Source organism: Papio anubis, chromosome X (assembly GCF_008728515.1).
Source record: "Papio anubis isolate 15944 chromosome X, Panubis1.0, whole genome shotgun sequence".
Taxonomy (NCBI): Eukaryota; Metazoa; Chordata; class Mammalia; order Primates; family Cercopithecidae; genus Papio; species Papio anubis.
The window spans coordinates 22,493,936-22,504,564 of NC_044996.1; positions in this window are offsets into that span (position 1 = coordinate 22,493,936).

Consider the following 10,629-nt stretch of genomic DNA (forward strand, 5'->3'; position numbering starts at 1 on the left):
GTCAATACATAATTTTTTTCTAAAATGAAGGCACTCAGGATTTCAGGGCCTTCCACCTTTTTTCCACTAAAGGAGTGGTATCCCTTCATCCAGCAAGGTCAACGTGTTTAACCAAGTGAGTAACAGGGTGAGAGGACGGAGGAAGGTAAGAGCTAAGGAAAACTAGCCTGATGAGCCAAATCAGCATTGAATATCAGTAAGGGACTCTGTCAGAGCCGACTACCTTTATCTCCTCCCCATTGTCCTCTTCGTGCCATTCTTATCCTGGGAAAAGATTCACCTAGTCTTAACACTTTTCCAGGTTATAGCATCTTGCGGTCAAGCTTCAAGGCTATAAGATTTCTCATTTAGATTTAAAGTAGAGACCATTTTTCAGTTAAACTTCAGCTTGTACACATATTAATCTCATTTGAACTTTACCGCTAGCTGGTGTTTTGGAGTTTATTGTTCCCATTTTATAGTTGATGAAACCAAGGCTCAGGAAAGTTGTGCCTTAAGTTCATAAAGGTAAGGTCAAATGATTAAAATGTTGAGAAAGTTTCTTTTGGAGAAGTTTTCAAAAAAATGTATCATTAGGTAGAGTCAGATGGGTACTATTAAAATTATAAAGCTTATGGAAACAAGATAAAAGACAGCAGGAAATAACTATTTTAAGTCAGTGTGATGGTCCATATGTAACAAAATACTAGCATCCTTTTTAAAGGTAATGTGTGTGTTATATTACTAAAATTTATGTAAGTCATAAGCTATTTTCGTTATAGCTATTTTTCTTTGGAAAGGCAATGTCTTAAATCTAGGATTTGGCAGCCTTTGACCACCAGGCAGAATCCAACCTGGTAAGCAGTGCCAAAAGGACTGTAGTTAGATTTAGCAGCTGTATTCTGAATTAATCGCAAAGCTCAGCTGCACCCCTTTTCTACCTAAACTTACAGTTTGAATGGAGAACCAGAAGTGCAGCTGATCTTCAACTCATCTTTTGTCAGCACAGAGCCATATCCCTGTGCTTAAAAGCATTGGTCTCAATGGGTGAGGTCATCCCACTCCCAAGCTCAATGGTCCTGGTATGGTGTTATAATTTATGAGTGTTCTCCCATAGACTGTGAATTCCTTGAAGGTAAGGACTTTGCTTAAGTCACCTCTTCATCCTTAGTGCTTATCTGTGGTACTTTATAGTGTTCAATAAATATTTAATGAAGTTATAGTAACAGAATGAGTAAAGCAGTTGGTGTTTGCTGTTTAGAAAATCCTAACCTTGCCATTTTCTGTTGGTCTTTTTAAATTTATAACATTTAGGTAGTGTGGGAAGTGCATTTTCTCTCCCCCATCCTCTGCAGTGCTAAATTGTTATTTGCTTGTTTGTTTTGCTTCCTGTTTTTGTTTATAATAGTTGTTTCTAAACTCACTTCCAGGGAAAATGTATACTATAGAGAGATGGTCCATACAGTCACACTGTGAATATGGACTAGAGGGCCTTGAGTCTAAAACTAAATTCCCTAAGACTATAGGGACAAGAATACAATCAAAGAAAGGGTATTTGCTATCCATGCCTGGGTTTCCTCTCCAGTAGATCCTGAAGCTTTTACCCAGACCTGTTCCTACTTCATTCTTAGGCAAATCAGAGAAATGTTTATAGTGGATTCCTAAAACATCTTAAGTATGTCCCCTTAGTGAGGCAATAATACCTGTTCTTCAAACCTTCCAAAATTTCGGGTGATCCCCCACCTATTTCCCTGCAGTCAATTCCTCTGCTTTTCCTTTGTCTCTGTCCCATTCCCTCATTGTACCCACAAACTAATGTGTACGCTCATGTAACTAAACTCCTACCCTGTCCCTTCCATTTTTTCTATATGAATCATGGATAGTTTTATGAGCACTAAAGCTATTGGAAGTAAAATTTTCTTACTCTGCTTCCCACAGGCCCCAAGACTCAGTTTCCAACTTTTTTTTTTTTTGACAGAGTCTTGCTCTGTCGCTCAGGCTGGAGTTCAGTGGCGTGATCTCGGCTCACTGGACCCTCCGCCTCACGGGTTCAAGCGATTCCCCTGCCTCAGCCTCCCAAGTAGCTGGGATTACAGTCACCTGCCACCACACTCGGCTAATTTTTGTATTTTTAGTAGGAACAAGGTCTCACTGTTGGCCAGGCTGGTCTCGAACTCCTGACCACAGGTGATCCGCCTGCCTTGGCCTCCCAAAGTCAGTCTTCAACTCTTTTGACAGCAATAATTAGAGACATTTTCAGGCTGCCCTTAAACCGACCTAAGGTTACCCCCCAAAATGTTAGCCCTACATGTGTGCTTCAATATGAGTAGCCTGTGCAGTCTGCCAAGTAACCAGAGACTCCTGGGTGCCCCAGAAAGCCCTCCAGGAATTGGCTCCTGAGGCAGTAGATACATTCTTACTCATGCTGTAAGCTCCAGGGAGTGCCCTGGGCTTAGTAGTTTGAAGTTCCTACCAGCTGCTGTAAGCGTTAAAAGTTGAGGGAATGGTGTGGGGGGTGGCTTAGAGCCCTTGCTGAACTTTACTTGGAGTTTGAAAGTGGGTGGATGTTAAATCCACAATTGAGAAATAGAAGGATTTCTGAGGGCTCTGACCTTTCAACTAACCCCAGTTTGGGGGTTTGTTGTTCCTCCATTTAAGAGGGAGCCATAGGAAGCCCGGATACTAGCAGACATAGTTTCCCCTGTTTTTTTGTAATCCCTCTTTGGGACATATGTGTGGCTATCCTTAGAAAAATCTCAGCTGAAGTATAGACGTTATGCCATGCCCCACGATAGCTCTGAGAATGTTCTTGGTCCTTTGCTTGGGCCCCAAAATATACAGAGGTGAATGGAAGGGGTGGACATTTAAAAGACAAACACAGGCTTTATCATGTTGCCTGGTTGCAAGCTGAGACTGTGTTGGGTGCTTGAGTCCCTCTGGAAGCTATGGTATGGAGAATGAGGCCCGTGCTCTCTAACTCAAAAAATGTCTCAGCTACAGGCCTTTTTCTGTCCGACAGATTAAAGAGAATAATTGCAGTGACCTAGCGATGGAAACCTAGCCCAAAAAAGAGTGACTTCCCTTGGACAGGAAGTAGTTGCTTAGTGAGGAAGATTCTAGGTTCCAGACAAAATGGGACAAGAAGATCAATGTCTTTAACATTTGCCAAGCTTCTAAGTATGTGCCAGGCACGGTGCTATGAGCTGAGTTTATAGGAGGAATGTGATATGGCCTCATCCTCTGGTAGAACTTATATTCTCGCCTAAGACACAAACTTTAAAGCAACAATTATGAGACAATGTGATGTATGCGCTAATATCAGCATGTGCCATATGCCAGGGAGCTCAGAGAAGGAAAGGGATTTATTTTTCCTGTAGGAGTCAAGGCAAGGTCAGAGGAACTTGCCTTGTGGGCTGATTCTTGAAGATTAAGGAGCAATTTGTAGTAAGAACATCTCCAGATAGATTTTGAGAGCGGAGACTCAGGAAAGGCGTGGAGTCCTGAGTGTGCCTGGCAGGTTTGGAAGACCTGGAGTTAGCAGGGATGTCAAGAGGGGCTGACTAGAATAAGAGTGAGAAAGAGAGATGGGAGATGAGGGTACAAAGCAGCACAGGCTGGAACGTGAGGGTCTTGCATGCCATATTGAGCCTTTGAGGATTTCTCCTGGCAACGATGGGGAGTCACTGGCCTGCTGCAGCAGAGTGGTAGGAGCAGATTGGGGTTTTAGAAAGACACAAAAGTGAAGGATAGTTTGGAGGGGTTTACCTGGGGCAGGGAGATCTGTAAGGAGACCACTGCAATCATATAAATAAGAAAGAGCAAGAGCTTTCATAGGGCACAATTAGGGAGAATGAAGAGATGGTAATAAATTATAGTGGCCTAAGATATGGAGTCAAGTCTGAAATCTGATCAATCACATTCTTAAGCTTAAAAATCTCTCATGACTCCAGGATTCACCTCATCACATGAGGGCTTTCACATTCCAACTTGGCCTATCTCTCCAACCTCACCTTTTATGCTAACTCTCATAACCTAAGCTCCAGTTTCAGCGACTCCAAACTTCTTGCTGGTTCCTAAACCAAGCCCTACTCAATCATGTTTCCATGCCTCTGCATGAGCTATTCCCATCACATGCAATACCCTCTTCCCAACTTCCTCCCCTTAGGGAATTCTTACTCATCTTTATAACTCATACTTCATCTCCATGGATCCCTTATTTTTCTCTCTCATTCTCCTCACAGAGAATCTCTCTCTCTCTCTCTCTCTCTCTCTCTCTCTCTCTCTCTCTCTCTATCTCTATCTCTCACCCCCCCACCATCTTTCTCTACACTTCCAGCTTGGAGAGCACCCAGTAAATACTTATTATATTATTTCAAAATTACCTGTTTACATGTTTTCCACTCCCACAAGGCAATCAGCCTCTCAGGAGAAAAATGAATTATTTTTCACCTATCATGGCATTGGATGCATAGAAGAGTTCAATAAACGCTGAGTGATTAAATGAATTTTGGCAGTAGAACTGGGAGAACTTGATGTGATTATTGGCTATGATGAAAAGGGGGAAGTATAAAGTAAGCAATTTCTAGCTTGGGTAACTGGACAGGCCTAAATAATCTAGATTCTAAATAAGTATTTTTGCTTTAACTCTTGATCCAGTCTAGTATTTTCTTTATGAAACAGCCACAGTGATCTTTTACAAATGTCAATATAATCCTGACTCTCCCCAGTCAAAAGCTCCCCAGTGTCTCATTATCACTATCAGGCTTGGTCCAGACTTCTTAGAATGACCTGGCCCTGACTACTTGTTCGTCTCTGTTTTCCACTGCTTCTATCCTCACACTTTCCCTTTGACTATCACATGAGTTCATAGCTTCTTGCATACACTCTCAAGATTTTGCTTAGTGTCTTTCCTCCATATGAAACTTCCTTCCTCTTCTTTGCCTATCTCCTATTCTACTCATACACTGAAATTGCTTGTCTGTCTCCTTTTCTAGATTGTAAGCTCTAAAAGAGAAAGGTTAATGTGTAATTTACTAGTTATCTCAGTATCCAGCACAAAATAGATGATCAATAAAGATTTTTGAACTGAACTCAGCTGGGTAGATGATAATACTATCGGTAGACCTTTCGTACTGCAAAAGGAAGTTAATGGGTGAAAGGGGTGTGTAATTTCAGCTTGGAGCATGGCGAACTGCATGTGACAGGTGGGGAGGTGCGGTGGGTACTTTCCCTAATTATCTCAAGGACAAGCCTCTGTCTTCTGCCCATTCATGGAGTGGCACTCTTAAAGCAGACCCAAACACCGTTTCTATTTAAGAAGGGTGGATGTCAGCCTCCCAATTTACATCAACACCAAATCCACACCCAGTGTGGAAAAGTCAGCCACGCCAAATTTCTAGTCCTCTCTGCCTCTGGCTCTGTGCCTGAAGATGGGGGTTGGAATAGGATGATAAAGATTTTTTTTCTTCCATCAGCCTCAAGTGGGGCTGTAGCCAAAGTCAAGTGAAGCTAATATCAGGATCTCTTATTGCTGCAAACCTTGCACATTTATGGGTAAATTCCAGTCCCGCTTTCCCTTTCCCTTCCTTTCAACAAATCAAGATGCTTCTTAGTCTGTTACTGAGTGAGTATTTTTCCATATTTTATTTGGATGTGCTTAAGTATCTTTCATTGATGTAAACAAACTTAAGGGCTTCAGCCTCCTATTAAGGTTTCCATGGAGGCTTTAGAAACTAATATATGCATTGCCTTTGGCAAATAATTCTGACTCTGATATATTTATTTATTTGCTGTTAGAAAATAATATATAGCAGTGTTATAAAATTGAGTGTAGAGATCACCCACCTTGTAGAGGATAGTCATCCTATAGTATGCATCTACACTGTCTAGCATAGGATTTCATCCTATTGTGCCTTGTTCTCTAAATGTGTTTCGTTAGGAAACTGCATGATGGACATTATAGAAATATACCATAAAGAAGACAAGGCTACACCTAAAAGACCTTCTTTGACTCAAGAAACAGCACCTCTCCACATGGGTAGTTCTGCACTTAGCTACCTCAGGGCCTTCCTCCACCTAAGATCAGGATCATGTACACTGTACTAGCTTCACAATAGCACATTTGTTTCTTTTAGAGTTTATTATGATCCTAAAAGTTAGCATAAGGAAGGAAAGGCCATTTTTGTCTGCCCCAAGTCTCATGTTCTTCTGGGTATCCTAAGACAGGTAAATTAGATATAATGTTTTATTCTGGTTCTGTCACACTCTGTGAAGGCATATTAATTACCTTGTATTTTATCTCCTTGATGATCTATTAACATTTAATTAGATGGCCTCAAGATCAAATCAATCAACATACTTCTGAAAACCAATTTACTGTTCATCTTGATTTTCAAATTATTTGGAAAACTAAGAGTAATGGGAAGCACAAAGCCTTAGCCTTAGCATTCATGAAAATATACTACAAAGCTATAGTAATTAAAACAGGTTGACACAACTGTAAGAATGAACAGATAAATCAGTGAAACAGAAGGATCATCCCCCCAAAGATTTCTTGTTCATATAATGTAATACATTATAAGAAGGTATTAACATATGTGGGGAAGTATGAAATTATACTACAAATAGTGCTTGGATAATTAGATAACTATTGTTGACTAAAGAAAAAAGTCAAGCCTATTAATGAAGTTAGTCTTATTTAGTCTTCTGTATTTACTTCTGTAAATACTGTATTTCAGCCTATTGCTTATATACAGGTTGTAGGGGTTAAACTTGCTCAGAAGTTACATTCCGGCTGGGCGCGGTGGCTCAAGCCTGTAATCCCAGCACTTTGGGAGGCCAAGACGGGCAGATCACGAGGTCAGGAGATCGAAACCATCCCAACATGGGCTAACATGGTGAAACCCCGTCTCCACTAAAAAATACAAAAAACTAGCCGGGCGAGGTGGCGGGCGCCTGTAGTCCCAGCTACTCGGGAGGCTGAGGCAGGAGAATGGCGTGAACCCGGGAGGCGGAGCTTGCAGTGAGCTGAGATCCGGCCACTGCACTCCAGCCTGGGCGACAGAGCGAGACTCCATCTCAAAAAAAAAAAAAAAAAAAAAAAGAAGTTACATTCCAATCATATGACTGTTTGGGTATAAGAGTACATCTGGGGCCGGGCACGGTGGCTCATGCCTGTAATCCCAGCACTTTGGGAGGCCAAGGCAGGTGGATCATTTGATGTCAGGAGTTCAAGACCAGCCTGGCCAACATGGTGAAACCCCATCTCTACTAAAAATACAGATAATTAGCCGGGTGTGGTGGTGTGCACCGGTAGTCCCAGCTACTTGGGAGGCTGAGGCAGAAGAATGGTTTGGACCCAGGAGGCAGAGGTTGCAGTGAGCCGAGATCACACCACTGCACTGCAGCCTGGGTGACAGAGCTAAACACCGTCTGAAAAAAATAAATAAATAAAGAATACACATGGTTATCAATACAGAGGCATAATCACTAACCCAGTCAGATGTTATCTTCTGTGCTGAAAAGGCAAGGACTAGGGTCATTCATCTTTTAAGGAATATAGGTCTCAGGCAAGAGAAGTGGGGGACCATGTGCTCTATCCTGTTTTGTCTTCAAAGCATCTTTCCAGAGAGATGCACATTATCACAGAGTCAGGGTATTTGTGAAATTATGCTTGCAAGCAAAAATAAGCAAACATGGCTTCTTTAGAGCTTCATCTCACAATATGTATCAGTATAGAATCCAGAAGGATCTAAAAAAGGGAATGTGAAGAACTGAACAGAAACAATAGAAAAAAAAACCAAAAAGACTGTTCATCAGATCTGCTAATAATGAAAACCTTTTTAGTTTAAAAGCAATGGATGACATAACAAAAGATTTTTAGATTGTACTAGATTTTTAAAACTTGGAAGAATATTGTAACAAATATGATAAATGAGGGATTGATAGCTTTAATCTATCTTTTAAAACTCATACAAATTGAGAAGAAAAACTTTAAAACTCAAGAGAAAATTAGACAAAGAAAATATTTCATAGAAAAGATATATATGGCTACATACAAAAATTGTTCAAGCTTGCTGGTAACAAAAATATGCAAATAATACAACAGCGAAATATTATTTCATTATTGTGTACTTAACTTCTCTTATTTTTAAAAAACTCCACAAGATACTATTGTTTTATATAGTTAATGTTTCCTTATCCCTGCATATTTGTCATTTTCTTTGCTTATCAACCTTTCTTGGTATTCAGATGTTCTATCAAAAATCATTTTCTGCCTGTAGTATACATCCTTTATCATTTATTATATTGTATGTCTGCTGGTGGCAAAGTCTCTGTTTGAAAATTGTATTTTATCCTCAAGATTCAAAGATATTTTCATAGATGTGGTACATACATGAAATACTATGCAGCCGTAAAAAAGGAAATCAAGTCCTTTGCAACAACATGAATACAGTTGGAGGCCATTACCCTAAATGAATTAATGCAGGAACAGAAAACCAAATACTACATGTTCTCACTTGTAATGTAAATTTGGGGCAATAAACCCACACAAGAACTAAATTGTGGTTATAATTTACCAGGAATGGTTATTCGCCTTTTCCCACCAACTAGCTGTGATAGGCAACAAAGAAACTTTCCTTACATTTTCCTGAGGATATGTATTTATTTCTGGTTCACCTTTACACTAAGAACATAACCCTTTAGGACACTAGATTTATGGTGGTAGGGACTCCTAATTAGTTTCCCCATCTTGGTAGAGCCCTGAGCTTTATGTTCTGTCCCCATCTCTGGATAAATCACATAGACACAAAAGAGCAAAGCTCAAATTAGGCTGTTTTGGCAAATGTCCTTAGGGAAAAATTTCAGGTCTTGGCTTATTTCTTTGGGTTGCTGCCTTCATTTAGATCCGTGCCTGGTAATTTCCATCTCATTAGCTTTTTGACACTTTTAACAAGATTCTCTCTCTCTTTCTCCACACATATCATATATACACTATCTATGTATGTATATATACACTGTACATAGCATAATATGCATATACTTTATCCAGCAGTTTTAGCTATTTTCTGCCTGCAGAAATATGTCCAAATTCCTAGACAGCCATACTATTTGAAACTAAAACATACATATTGTTATAAGTGAAATTAATAAAGATATTTATAAAAAGATAATCCTCATTATTAACAGACATGGGGTAAAAAGAGTACTTATACACTACTGCTAAGACTGTACATTGAGTGTAAATTAGCTTAACCTTAAATAGAGGACACTTTAGTGATATGTATCTGGAATCTTTTAAATGTTCATCAACTCGATCGAATAATTCCACTTCCAATAATATGTAATAGTAACTAAGCAAAGACACTCATAAACATGTATATTTGAGGATGTTTATTGAAATGTTATTTATAATAGCAAAAGAAAATCTTTATGGCATATTCATAAAATGAAATACTATGCAGCCATTTATTAAATATATTTTATAGAATATACAATATGACAGCCGGGCACGGTGGCTCACACCTGTAATCCCAGCACTTTGGGAGGCCGAGGTGGGTGGATCACAAGGTCAGGAGTTCAAGACCAGCCTAACCAACATAGTGAAACCCCGTCTCTACTAAAGATACAAAAATTAGCCAGGTTTGGTGGCGGGTGCCTGTAATCCCAGCTACTGGGGAGGCTGAGGCAGGAGAATCATTTGAACCCTGGAGGTGGAGGTTGCAGTGAGCCGAGATTGTGCCACTACATTCCAGCCTGGGTGACAGGGCGAGAATCTGTCTCAAAAAAAAAAAAAAAAAAAAAAAAAAAAAAAAAAACAATATACAATTTGACACGGAGAAATGTTCTCGATAAAAGGTTAAGTGAAAATCAGAACACAAAATTGTATATAGAGGCATAATCCTAATGTGCGTGTGTGTGTATGCAGGGAAAAACATCACAATATTAGCGGATACACACACACACACACACACACACACACACACACACACTTGTCCCCCAGTATCTTTAGGGGATTGCTATCAGTACCCCCGTGGATACCAAAATCTGTGATGGTCAAATCCCTGATATAAAATGGTATAGTATTTGCATATAACCTATACATATCCTCCCGTACAGTTTAAGTTGCCTCTAGATTACTTATCATACCTAACACAAGGAAAATGCTATGTAAATAGTTGTTATACTATATATTTTATTTGTATTATTTTATTGTTTTTTATATATATATTTGGAATAGTTTTGACCAGCGGTTGGTTGATTCTGCAGATGCAGAACACATGGATATGGAACCCATGGAAATGGAGGGCTGATTGTATATATATATATAAGGTTTAGTGAAAATCAGAACGCAAAATTGTATATAGCAGCATAATCCGTGGATATGGATTATATATGTATATATACAACCAGCCCTCCATAACCATGGATTGCATATCCATGGGTTCTGCATCTGTGGAATCAACCAACTGCTGATCAAAACTATTCATATATATATAAAATAATGAAAATAAAAAATGTAGTATAACAACTATTTACATAGCATTTGTGTGTGTGTGTGTGTGTGTGTGTGTGTATGGTGGGGCTATGGCTAATTTTTATTTCCTTCTTTATAAATTTTACGTACTCTTCAGGCTAGCATATACTGCT